The sequence below is a fragment of the Phyllostomus discolor genome, chromosome 3, assembly GCF_004126475.2.
Source record: "Phyllostomus discolor isolate MPI-MPIP mPhyDis1 chromosome 3, mPhyDis1.pri.v3, whole genome shotgun sequence".
In the NCBI taxonomy this organism is placed as follows: domain Eukaryota; kingdom Metazoa; phylum Chordata; class Mammalia; order Chiroptera; family Phyllostomidae; genus Phyllostomus; species Phyllostomus discolor.
Genome location: NC_040905.2, coordinates 93,118,997 through 93,132,435, shown reverse-complemented (window position 1 = coordinate 93,132,435; position 13,439 = coordinate 93,118,997). Strand labels below are relative to the sequence as shown.

The window sequence follows — 13,439 nt, the reverse complement described above, 5'->3', positions numbered from 1 at the left end:
CACTCTGAGAAGCCTTCCCTGATGCCCACCTTGTCCCTGCTTCCCCCTTGTCCTGATATACCTTCTAGTTGCACTTGCCACCCTGTCCCAAACCTGCCTCCCCTCCCGCTGGGGCTGTGTGTGATGCCCCTGCACAGGGCCAGCCAAGGCTGCCAGGAGAGCGGGTCAGAGCTGCCCTGTAGTGACACCCACGCCCAGACTCAGATGTCTCAGGGGCTGCCGAAGTCCTGCTATGTACTCCGCTCTCTCTTCTCTGTTTCCCAAAGACAGCAGAGCCCCAGGAAGGGGAACTGGCTTGCCCTTCCTGGGCAAGGGGACTCACTCAGCTGAGGTGGTGGTCCTGGTGATCACACCCCTGCACTGGTAGACTCACTGAGTGGGACCATAGTCTTGGACAGTGGCTTGGTCACAGCCTCATCCAGTCCCCAAGCCCTACAATGGCCTCAAGGGGACATAGTGCAAGAAGAAAAAGAAAATCTCTGAGATCAAGGGCTTGCCTAGAGCTGAGGCCCAGAGCCAAGGTTCTGGATGCCACTGGCCAGAGCGAGGGTGTGGCACAGAGGAGCCCAGGACGAAGAGTGGCCCTGCACGTGGGGAACGCCGTAAACATGGCTGGTAAGACTCTCCAGCTCTTGCCCAGGGTCCTTCTGGCCTACTGTCCATTTGCCCGAGGGGCCACTGGTCCCCAAGGCCCCTCTCCAGAGAGTTCCAGGCAGGGGCTGGATCTCTGAGCTGATGCTAAGCACAGCCAATCGCAGCAGACAGATGTGGGAGGCGCCCTGAAGAGGCCAGCGCAGTTTGAGTAGAGCAGCGATGAGGTGACCCCTGACTCCCTGCCAGGAAGCCACTTAGCAGCAGCCGCTGGTGCACCGGAGACACCCAATCTGTCAGCACGGGCCACGTGACAGGCTGGTGTGGAGCCACGGCCTTGAGGGGAGCCACTAGAGGGGGGCCAGATGCTGCTCAGGGCCTGACTCAAAGGAGGAGAGGGCTGAGGTCACCATCCTGAAGGAGCCACCTTGATAGCTCCAGGTCCTTGCAGTTAGCTTTAATTTTTTACATTTTTATTTTTTTTAATTTATAGATTTGAGAAGAGAGAGAGGGGGAGAGAGAGAAACATCAATTTGTTGTTCTACTTATTTATGCATCCATTGGTGGCTTCTTGTAGGTGCCCTGACCAGGGGTGGAAGCCACAACCTTAGCATATCGGGACAACACTCTGACAACAGAGCTACCCAGTCAGGGCCTTGAGGCCAGCTTTAACCGGGGTCCGCCTGCAGCCTGGGCTGCCACACCTTCTGTGTCCTCTGTCCAAAGAATCCCTTGGAGGTTTGCCCTGAGGGCCAAGGTCAAGGTCCTAGAACTGTGCCTTGGCCACTTAGCAACTGTGCAGTGGCTGTGGGCAGGCCCCCTCACTGCTGACCTTCACTTTCCTTCCCCATAAAATGGACTGAAAATGAAGGGTGATGACCGAGTAATGCATATGAGGTGCTCGTGGGAGCAGGGCGGGAGGAAGAGAAGTCGGGTGTTTGTCCCCAGCTCTCTTCATGCCTGGTCACGGTTCTGCTACTGGCTGTTCCTCCAGGCTCTCAGCAGCTGGGGTAGGGACGGGGGGTCCTTACTGTATGGTCCCAACTCTAGCTGCACCCTGGGAACACTTTCCCTTCCCGCTCCCCTCCAGGCCTGGGGGCAGGAGGATCACAGCTGGGCCTCCACACCTCCTCTCAGCTCCTTTGCCCCCCCCACCCCACCTCTGTCTGCACACTCTCCCTTACCTAGAGTCCCTTCTGTTAGTTCCTTTGGGTGTATCACTGACCCCCTGTCAAGACCCTCCTGATACAGAATCCACCACAGCGTTTGGTGCCCAGGGGCTACTTGACAGATGAGGCGAAGCCCCAGCAACTGCCTCAAATCCATGAAGCTGAGGAATAAGTCCTTTAGTTTGAGACCTCCCAATCCCCCACCCCCACCCCCACAGTTGGCTGACTTCTCCCAGTGGACCAGGCTTTTCCCTTTTCCCTTCACCAACTGCACAGCCTTGTCCATAGGTCCAGACTTCTGCCTCAGTTTCCCCACCAGGATAAAAGTCCAGACTGAACTTCCACTTTCTTGGTCCAGGCCCACTCATGCTGGCATCTCCCCTTGCCATTCTTCCCCAGAAAGTCAGTCGTGTCTGCCAATGACGGGCCTGACCCTTCCCCCTTATCCCCCTCAGGCCACGTGTGTCACTTGGCAGGCCCGATAGACCATCCCCTGCAGCCACCCCACCTCCACTCCACACTTTCCCCAAGCCTTGCCTGATTTGTCTCATCCCCCAACAGTGCTCTGGGCCTTCCACAGCCTCGCCCTGGCATGCCCCGATGCTCGCCTGATGAGTGCGTGCTCAGCTCCACACCCCTCCAGGTCCCCCACAGGGCCCATAGGCTCACATCTGACCCAACAGCCTGGAGAGGCAGATGGGATGGGCCACGGAGGCCTTGAATGCCGAGCTGAGGGGCTCAAGCTTTAGCCCGAAGGGAGTGGCTTCACTTTACACATTCTGGATGTAAGTTCTTTATAGATTTCTGTATTGCAAGTATCTCCTCCTAGTCTATGGCTTGCCTCTAACTTTCTCAACAAGACGTTTTCCTTCTTTTCTATCTTTTTATATTGAAAACAATGAAATACATAGATCTTAAGTATACAGTTTAATGATTGTTTTGAAAAATGCACACATTACAAACTTACAACTGATTAATGGGTTCTGGAGATTTAACGCACAGCATAGTGAATATAAATAACAACATTGTATTACAATCATCAAACTTGTTAAGAATCTGCATCTTAATGATTCCAACCACAAAAAAGAAATGATAATTATGTGATGTATGAAGATGCTAACTATTTATACAATGGCAATCGTAATGTATAAATGTATCAAATTAACATGTACATCTTAAATTTACAAGGTGTTACATAGTCAAATGGATTTAAATGAAAAGAAAACTTAAAAAAATAAAAATGCATACACTAATGTAACCCCCACCCTCCTCAGTACACAGAACATTTCCATCACTCCAGAAAGTTCCATGGTGCCCTTTCCCAATCACTCAGCAACCCTGATATGATTTCGTTTGTTTATTTGTTTTCTTCTTATTGAATTTATTGGGTTGACACTGGTTAATAAGATTATACAGGTTTCATTGTATTGTGTGTTCACCTCCCCAAGTCAAGTCTCTGCCCATCGCCATTTCTCCGCCGCCCCTCCCTTCACCTCTCCCCCCTCCCCCCAGTAATCACCACACATGTCCACGTCCAAGAGTTCTTTCTCAGTCCCTCTCCCTGGCCCCAATATGATTTGTATCACCATAGATTCATTTTACCTTTAGTGGTATGTTGTTTTTAAACATAAATTTTTTGCCTGGCCCCTAATTTATAAAGATATTCTCCTACAATATCTTCATAGTTTTAGCTTTCATATTTAAGTTTATAATGCATCTTGAAGTAACATTTGTGTGTGGTGTGAGGTAGGGATCAAGGTTATTTCACACACACACACACACACACACACACACTCTAGCAGCATGTGCTGCATAGAATTGCAGCCATGTCTTTGCCATTAATTGAGTGACTGCTTGTGAAACTTTTGTTTCTATACTTTATTCTGTTCCATTTGGACTTCTTTCTATCAGCAAACATGCATAAACCACTCCCTGCCTGAAAATCCCCAACCCTTTCTTAACTCCACACTTTCCTCCACTTCAAAGCAAAGTGGTTTTTTTTAAGAGTTCACTGTTTCCAGTCCCACTTTTTCCGTAGTCCCCTCCAGTCTGCCTTCTGTCATCCCGATTCCATCAAAACAGCTCCCTCTACATTCCCGCTGACTGTTTTGTCAGTAAATCCAATGGATCCTTTGTATTTTCCCCTTTATTGCATGTAGCCACAGCATTTGACACTAATTTCAACTTTCTACTCTGTGAATCCACTTTCCTTTTCTTCTATGACCCGTTCTCCTGATTTCCACCTCTCTCTTCAGGTACTCCCCCAGCTACTCCTAGCTTCTCACTACTCTCCATTTTCCATCTCCTTTTTTCCCCCTTTAATTTTTATTTATTCATTTCAGGGAGAGAGAAATATTGGTTTGCTGTTCCACTTATTTATGCATTCATCGGTTCCTTTTCCATCTTTTAAAGTTGGAGCTCCTTGAAGCTTACTCCCAAACCCTCTCCTCTCCCATGTCCCACCCCACGCTCTGCGGAGCTCATCTTCTTCCATGATGTCACTTACCATCCACGGCGAGGGCCATCAACTCTGGCTGCATGTCAGAATGTCCTGGGAGCTTCGGAAAAATTCCAGTGCTTAGCAGCATCCTCAGAGATTCTGTTGGTCCAGGGTGAGAACCAGGCATGAGTATTATTTTTTTAAACTTTTAGTTTTCACTCCAATATGCAGCCAACATTAAGAGCCACTGGTAGCCCTGGCTGGTATAGCTCAATGGATTGAGTGTGGACCTGCGAACCAAAGGGTCACCAGTCTGATTCCCAGGCAGGGCATATGCCTGGCTTATGGGCCAAGTCCCCCACTGGGGGCACATGAAGGGCCCCTAGTAATGTTTCTCTCCCTCTCCTTCTCCTTCCCTTCCCCTCTCTCTAAAAAATAAATGAATAATATTTTTAAAAAAAGAGCCACTGGGAGATATACTGGTGATTCCCAAACCCTTCACTCCAGCGTGTTTGTCCCCATACTTTGTCCCCAGCGCCACAAACTCAGCATCCCCGAGTCTGAGGTATCCCCACCTTTCTCTCCTTTACAAACCTGAACCCCAGCAGCTCAATATACTTGAGCTGGAAACATGGGAGTTATTTTTGGTTCTTCAAGCTCCTCAGACATCCTCAGGTCTGGCCAAGTACCTTCTAAATTCCTCTGGAGACAATCCACTTTTCTCTGACCCAGTGTTTACTGCAAGCTGGGCACAGGGGTGAACAAGACAGACTTCGCTATTGCCTTTATGGGACTTACGATTTAGCAAAGGATGAGTGGGTGTGGGAGTGAGTGAGTGACTGAATCATCACGTATTAACATTTAATCTCCCAGCCATGGTCACGGACATCAGTCACCTCCTGTCTCCTCCCCAGTTGCCTGCTCTAATTTGTATGTTGGTGAGTTTTTCACAGCTCTATTGAGGTTCAATTGACATACATTAATAGCAATGGTCTAAAATGTACACTTTGATATGTTTTGACATATGTACATGCTCATGAAATCATCATCACTTTCATGATAACAAAAGCATCCAGGCATCACCCCCAAAAGTTTCCTCCTGCCCCTTAGTAATCCCTCCCTCCAGCCCCCCAAGGTCTCCCAAACAAATCACTGTAGATTCATTTGCATTTTCTAGGATTTTATACACTCTTTTTGGGGGGGTCTGGCTTCTTTCATTCAGAAAGATTATTTTGAGATGCATCTATGTTGTAGCAGGCATCGATAGTCCATTTTTTATCACTAAGTCGTAGTCCACTGTATGATAGACCTCAATTTGTTTATCCATTCACCCACTGATGGACATTTTCAGTTTTGGGCTCTTACAAGACAGCTGCTATGAATATTTATGCGTCATTTTTGTGTGTGGATAGATATCTTCATTTCTCTTGGGAAATACCTAGAAATGGAATGGCTGTGCCATGTGGTAGGTGCATGTTTAGCATCTTAAGGAACTGTCACGCTGTTTTCCGAAGTGATGGCCCCATTTTATACTCCACCAGCTGTGATTGAGCATTCCAGGTTTTGCCTGTTTTTTGGTCTAAAATTTCTTCATATATTCTAGATACAAGTCCTGGGTTGGATGTATGTCTTATAGAAATTTTAGTCTGTGCCTTGCTTTTATCATTTTCTTTTTCTTTTAAATAATTTATTTATTTTTAGAGATGGGAGGGAGAAAGGGAGAGAAACATCAATGTGTGGTTGCCTCTAGCATGCCCCTTATTGGGGACCTGGCCCACAACCCAGGCATGTGCCCTGACTGGGAATCAAACCAGCAACCCTTTGGTCCATAGGCCAGCATTCAATCCACTGAGCCACACCAGCCAGGACTATCATTTTCTTAATATGATAGTCCTGGCTGTCTTAGAAGTGTCTTAGACATTTCTTAGACACTTAGAAGTGCTGAAGTTTTTATTTTAATGAAATCCAATTTATTGATTTTTCTTTTGTTGTTTGCATTTTTTGTAATGTATTTCAGAAATATTTGCCAAACGTAATTAAAGCATTTTGCCTGTATTTTCTTCCAGAAGTTTCATAGTTTTAGCTCTTACTATTTTTAATTAATTTCCGTGTATGGTGTGAGGGACACTGACTTTCACCAGTCTTACTTCTTCTCCAAACCACTCTCCTTCCTAAAGGATGGTTTTGACAACATGTAAACCCTTCTATGTCACTCCTGAGCTTAAATTGCCACCGTCGAGGCAAACTCCGATCTCTCTACAGTAGATGCCTCCGCTCACAGCTGGTCCCGGTCAACAGCCATCCTCCATCCCCCTGTTCTGTGAATACCACGAGCCATTTCTCAAACACACTGAACATCTCTCCTTTGCTTCTTGGTTTGCACATGCTGTTGAAGTACCACCCCCAGCACCTCCCTTTTGTCACCATGCACTTCCGGTGCTTCTTATGAGTCCTTCAGGGATCAACTAAGATGTTGCCTTCTCCTCCAGGAGACTTGGGCAGAGGTCAACGATGCCTCTGAGCTCCTGTGTCCTGCTAAACACTGCTGAGCACTGGGACCATAATTATCTAGTTACCTGTCTGTTACCCTCTCTTCTAACTCCCTTGGGGCCAGGGCAGCTTTCTCCTCATTCAGGAAATCAGTCAAAATTTTGACAACTTAGATCACCTCTCCGGGACATGCCAGCTGAAAATCAGCCTGGCCTTTTTTGTGTGTCCTCGGTGGCACAGAGGAGGCCCGGGCTGGCTGTGGAGGGAACCACCCTGGACATTTACCCTTGCACACCTTTCCTTCCACCTGGATCTTTTGCTTCCAGGATACACTCTTCGCTTGGAGGTGGGGGTTGGGGGCGGCAACGTCCTTGGGAAAAGCAGGAGCTGGGCTGGAGAGGGAAAGAGGAGAGGGAAGCAGAAGCCGAGGTTTTGGCAATGCAGGTTCTGGAAGTTGAGGACAAACAGGCCTGGGACCACAGGATGGGGTGAAGTCAGGGCACGGAGGAGCAGCCTCCAGTCAGGGCCTGTGGCCCCTCAGCAACTGCCCTGGGAGGCCACGGGCCCCTGGGCAGCTACAGGGCTTTAGCACGTTTCTCCCTGCTCCCGCCAGGCAAGGGGGTGAACCTGAGGTCACCCCACGCCTCTTGCCGCTTTCTCAAACAGCCGTTTACCACAGGGGACCTGGGAAGCCAAGTCAATAACGTGAAACCATAAAATATCGAAGGCGTTGAACGTTTGGACAGAGGAGCAGACGCGGCAAATGGGGCCTTTTCCCAGGCAACTCGTGTGGAACAAGCAAAACAGATTTATGAGCGTCTGGTTGAAACGGAGTTGTGGGGCGGGTGGGGTGAGGGGTGGGGGCTGGTTTCAGACAGGGACGTCTCTAGCGCAAAGAAAGGATGAAAAATGGGAATTAATTGCACAGTCCCCATGACCATGATTTAAAATGAGTGAAACACTGTCTCTTCTGTAGTGCGGTTTGTTTTGGTGTCATTTGGAGAAACATAAATGCATTTGTCGGCACTTTTATGGGCTCTCCCAAGACCTTCAACCCCTGATCCTCTGTTCTCTGAAAGGGGCAACTGGAGGGGGGTGCTGGCCTCTGTGTGTGGATGGGGCTGGGTGGGCTGCGAGCCCATCCTTGGCCGGGACTGTGGACTCCCAGATGTAGCCACACGGCCTGCGTCGGCGTCACGGGGCGTATCTAATTCTCGCTATAGACTTTGGACAGACTCTGGGGCTTCAAGTATGCATGCACACACACACGTGCACACTCGAGCTTTCCTGAGTACCAGGCTTTGCCGTAGGGAGAAACGAGAGTCTTGACTCTTCAGAACTATCTTCCCCTCCAGCCTCCCTCAGGGATCAGCTCATGTGGGAGCAGGGTTTCCTGACCCTCTGGGGAGCCTCCCACCTTCTCTATAACTTCCAGCACAATCCAGGAAGGTGTTCAGCAGCTCCTCAAATGCCCTCAGCTGGTGTGGAACAGGTGGAAGTTTCTCAGGGTCCAAGGCAGCCTTGGGAGGTGGGAAGGGCAGAGATCACCTGGACCTGGTCATCTCAGGTTCTGAGGGTCCCTAGGGGAGGCACTTGCCTAGCTAGTTCAGCAGAGATGGGTTAGTCAGGGTCAGAAGGCCCAGAACAGAGCTGCCTACTAGGGGGCTCCATGTCCTTGGGGTGAACCTTCCTCCCCAGGGCACCCCTGAGCCACCCCTGTCTCAGTCATAACCACATCTGGTGCCAGGGGACGCCCCAAGGCCACAGGAGCACAGAGGTTGCAGCTCCCAGGAAGAGAGACCCTGGGGCAGGAACCCTAGGGAGGGGGCCCCAGGGGACTGATGCCTCTGTGGAGTTTACCAACCCTCCAGACCTGCCTTTGGGAGCCCCGGGCTGTAGTCATGTGACTGTCACAGTTAGCTTCTAGAGCCACAGTCCCAAGGGACAGGGATGTGCTTGGAAAGAGTTATACTTCATGGCCTGGCTGTCAGCACACCATAAAGAATGAGCAAGATCAACAAAACTCTGCCATCTTACTCGCCACCCGGCTCCACTGCCAGTCTACATCCTAACCTACGCTCCCTCTTCCTACCCAAGACCTTCCATCCCCTCTGGCCGTGGTCTCCCCTGCCCACTTTAACCACGACCGCACAGACACAGGAGCACTCCAGCCCCCTAATTTCTAAGGATGGGGATACCAACTTTTGCCATCAAACAATCCAGCCCTTGCATCTGTAGCCAGAGCCCAGCACGGTCCTTCTAGACTCCCAAGGCATGCAGTGAGGCCAGCATCAACACAACCTCCATTTTACCCAAAAGGAAACTAAAACCCAGGGAGGTGCATGACTTGGCCAAGGTCTACACCACTATGAAGGGAATGACCATCCTGGAAGCCTGGCCCGGAGGTCGGCAGGCATCCACCTGCTTTGCTCTCCAGGCTCTGTCTCTTCAGCAGAGATAAAGCAAAAACAGACAGGCTCTGGTATGTGTGTGTGCTCGCCTCTTCGACACCAACATGCACACGCATACATAGAGCACATGTGCACAAGCACACACAGGCACATAAGAATGTGCACATGTGTGAGCACACAAAGAAATGCAAGCACACATACACATACACACGTGCGCCCACAACCCACACATTCGTGCACACACATGTGTCCGCAAGCAACCCAACACACAAAGCACACACATGCACACACATGTACATGAGGGACACACTCCCCCGCATGCAGCAGAAAGAGCACAGGTTTCCATCCCGCTCACCAGTTGAGCTCTTGGTTGCTCCCCTATAGGTGATGAGCCCTCCCACTGCTGCTGTTCAATGAGATGATGGATAAGGAGCCCAAGGCCTGGGTGATGAGAGAGGCCTTGGTAGGATGGCATGCAGGCCCCATTCAGACTGGGGCGTCACCTGGAATAAAATCATGAGGCAAACACGAGCGAGGCTATAAACATGGGCAGACAATAGGGGAGACAGGCCCTGAGGCTCCATAATGAGCGTCCGGCCAGGCCAGAGCTTAGGCCCTGCTTGGCTCAGGGGTGGCTGAGGGGACGGCAGGCGGGGGCTGCTCTGTGCTTGGCTGGGATGGCCGTCTCGGCTGCGGCTGGCCGGTCCAGCTCCGAGTTGGCTGGAAGGCCTGGCCTCCACACAATAAACAACAGAGAAAGATAAATCGCAAATGTGTCTGGAACGGGTAGGGAGCGGGGAGAGGTACGAGGGGGTCACCAGGGGACCTGTTTCCTTCCTTGGCTGCTCCACTACCCCCCTGATAGGAGGGCGCAGCACTCCAGGGGGCTCAGTCCTGGAGCTCAGGACTGCTGGGGGCTGGGGCGGTGGGACCAGGGACAAGATGTATTGAGCATGTGGAGCCAAAGAGGCCCTTTGAGGCAAATTTCCACCTGGAAAATTCCAAAGAAGTGCAAAGGCTCTGTGTGGAGTGGAAGGCCTGGAGGGCGGGGTGGGAGTCCTCAGGCCAGGCCAGGGGGCCGTCGGGGAGCCCACAGGCCCAGTGAGCATCCGCTGCTTTGGGCCCCTCACCCCCACCCCAGCCAGGGATATAGGCCAACCAGCTTGTGTTCTCCCTTTTCCTAGAAGAGAACAGGCAGATCAGTGGGGGCTTTCTTTTCTGTGCCTCCTTCCTGTGTCCCCCAACACGGTCTCAGATCTCCCCCTTTCTCCAGGTGACCTCACACCCAGCAGTTCCACCTGCTGACCCCACTTCTCCAGCTCTACATCTGGTACAAACCTCCTCCCCCAGCTGGACTCAGGACATTTCCACTGGCATGGCCCCAGGGCACCATCACTCCCCTACCGTGAACCCCAGAGACCAGGGACCAGGGAGCTAGATCATCCTTCCTCCTCCACCAGACCCGTCAATGTCTCCTTCCCTCCTGTTCCCCTGCCACTGCTCAGCAGCCCAGGCTTCCTTCTCCTTCAGGCCACCCCACAGCCAGGGGGATCTGTGGGAAACATGCCTCTGACTTTCTTGTCCCCCTCCTTGGTTCCCCATAATCTACAGGACAAAAGCCCAATCTTTGGGTGCCACAGGGCCACCCTGGCCTCTCACTCTTTATCCATTATTTTCCCTCCTCTACCACTTGACACCCACAGATAAAATCTTTGGTAGGGCCTCGAATTCACCATGCTACCCCCACCCCCACCATGTGCTTCTAGAACAGTCTTGCAACTCACCTCCTCCCCTAGTCTGAGCAGCAGTCATGGCCCTGCCCCGGGAATCTGGTATGAGGGAGGGGACGTGGACCTGCCATAGAAAGTAAGTTAGTCTGACAGGAAAGACACAACCACACTCTGGGAAGGGTCTGAGTGGGGAGCCACAGTCCTGGCCCAGAAAGTCGAGTCTTAGGGGTGCAAGACCTCCTCTGAGGAGTCTCAATCACAGGAGGGAGGTGTCACTTAGTCCTGGTTGCTGTGATCTGTACAGAGATGTGGCCCTTCTTATACAAGTCCCCATTCATCAGGCCTCCCCTAAGAGGGTTAGTAGGTGTGGGCCTGGACCCAAGGCACCTCAGCTCTGGGAGGGCCTGCCAGCACAGGCCGCAAGCCCTCATCCGCCTGCAGGAAGCCAGTGGCCAGGTACTGCCAGAGGGATGTGAGGCACGGGGCCAGGCCTGACAAGCGGTTGGCCCTACCAGCGGCTGCAGGGCTGATGCTGGGCTCTCCCAATACCAGCCCTGCCAGGCTGCTGAGGAGTGCAGAGGACAGGGGCCTGTGGTGGCTTTTGGGCAAGAAGGGCAGACTGGCATCCCGACCAGGCAGCCCATCTCCCAGAGCAGAGATTGCAAGACCTCTGGACTGCCCTTACACTCCCACAGGGCCGCATCAGGATACTTGTATGCACTGCAGGGTTCCAGCTCTCTGCTTCTTTGAGGATAGGTTCCAGGTGACCCACATGAACCAGAAGCTCCCTGAAGAAGGAGGGATAATAACCACCTATCACACGCCCACCGTGTGCTTTCCCAGTATTGCCCCATTGCTTACAAAACCCTAAGGGAAAATGTCATTGTGGGCTCAGAGGGGGTAAGTAACTTACCCAAAATACACAGATAGAGTGTGAGAGAGCTTAAATTCAAACCCAAGCTATCCTGTGCCCCAGGCTGCCTTAAAATAGGCCTCCCTGGGAGCAGAGGCCAGGGCTTCCCCATCACACACCAATCATCATGCCTCTCCTTGCCTCCCAGGTCCCATCAGCTGCCCCCAGACCATGTGGTTTTGAGTGTGGCTACCAATGGCCGTCCTGCTTGAGAATGTTGTCCAGTCTGTAAAGAACACCTCAACAGCATTGAAAGGATGAATGAATGAATGGATGAATGGATGAATGAATGAATGAATGAATGAATGTTTTCTTGTGCCTCCTCTCTAAGCCAGACTCCATGCTACAGACAGAAGGAAGCAGGGTTGATTCCTGACTCTAGGAGCTTCCGTTTTAGTGGGGAAGACAGGCTAGGACCCGAATTTTCCCTGAGCATCAGTCACTGTGCCACATGAGTGCACAGAAGCAAGTAGGCAGGAAGGAGCCGGCGGTCTACCCCCCAGGCCAGACATGAGGAAATAATGGTACACTTCATGGAGAGGGGAGTGTCTTAGCCAAATCTTGTGGGAAGGACTTTTCAGGCCCAGTGCTGAGGAGGTACCACTAAACAGCCAGACTTTCCAGGAGCCAGGGGTTTACCTGGAAGGTGGGTGAGGTGCACAGGGAGACTGGGGTCCAGGGAGCATGGATGCCTTAGGACACCAAGGGCCTTGACCACCTGGGTAAGGAGCTGGAACTTTCTCTGCAGTCAACAGGGAGACTGGGAAGGAATAAGGGTGATGTGGCTACCTTGACTACTGATGGGGCTGGGCAGGCAGGGAGGGCCTGGGGACAGGGGCTCTGGCAGAGGCTGGTGCAACGATTTCAGTAAGGGATAGGCAGGTCCATGCTAGAGCACCGACGATGTGGCTATCATTGGAAACTGTCAGGACTCTCGTGGGGAGTGAAGATCTGGCAGGATCGCCCAATGAGATAAGACACTCAAGAGGCTCGTGCTGAGGAGGGGTGCCTGAGGGCCATGCGGTGGGGAAGCGTTTGGGTATATGGGCCTCATCTTTCCTTCTTTTACCTGGAAATTCCCCCCTGAAATGCTCAGTTGCTTCCTGGGCCCCAGTTTCCCTCTTCCACCTCAGAGAGCTTTCCCATAGGCAGAAGGTGGGCAGTAGGACACTCCTCTGCCTGGGCAGCCTGGATGGAACGCCAGAGCCCAACCTTGTCCAGAGGCAGGTCCAGAGGCCTCATGCCTTCTGTTTAATGAGGCTGTGTGTCCATGGGCAGATCCTAACCCCCTTGCTCCAACCCTGTGGCTGGCATGGTGGACCACAGAGCTGGGCTTACTTGTGGATGGTGCTCTGGGTATCCAAGCCCACTGGCATGGGGAGCTGAGCCAGGGCCATGGGAAGAGAGGGTGATGGCCCCAGAAGCTTGGGTGTTCCAGCCGCCCTCAGTGCAACAGGCAGCAGGCCCTGGCACAGAGCAGGCTGGACTGTGGGTGGCAGGGAGCTCTGGCCCACAGGCAGCTGGCTGTGGCAGCAGCTGCTCATCTTGTTTTCCACTCCTCCCAGATCGTCATCCAGCTCACTACTTTCCCCTGTGGTCCCTGGTCAAGTGGATGGAGACTGGGGCTTTAGTGTGTGTCTTCTGAGGTAGCATTGGGCAGGCCTTGCACCCAGCCCCAGCCCTACTCTAGCTGAG

General features: G+C 52.0%; 1 long non-coding RNA gene across 1 annotated transcript in view; it reads right to left on the bottom strand.

Moving 5' to 3' along the window:
- Nucleotides 1–3,279: 3,279 nt before the first annotated feature.
- Nucleotides 3,280–13,439, bottom strand: part of LOC118499540 — a 39,178-nt gene continuing 29,018 nt past the window's right edge. Inside the window, exons 4-5 of the long non-coding RNA XR_004902037.1 lie at nt 9,457–9,604; nt 3,280–4,359 (exon numbers count right to left, since the gene is read on the bottom strand). This is a non-coding gene — a long non-coding RNA (uncharacterized LOC118499540). The remainder of the gene's footprint in view (nt 4,360–9,456; nt 9,605–13,439) is intronic.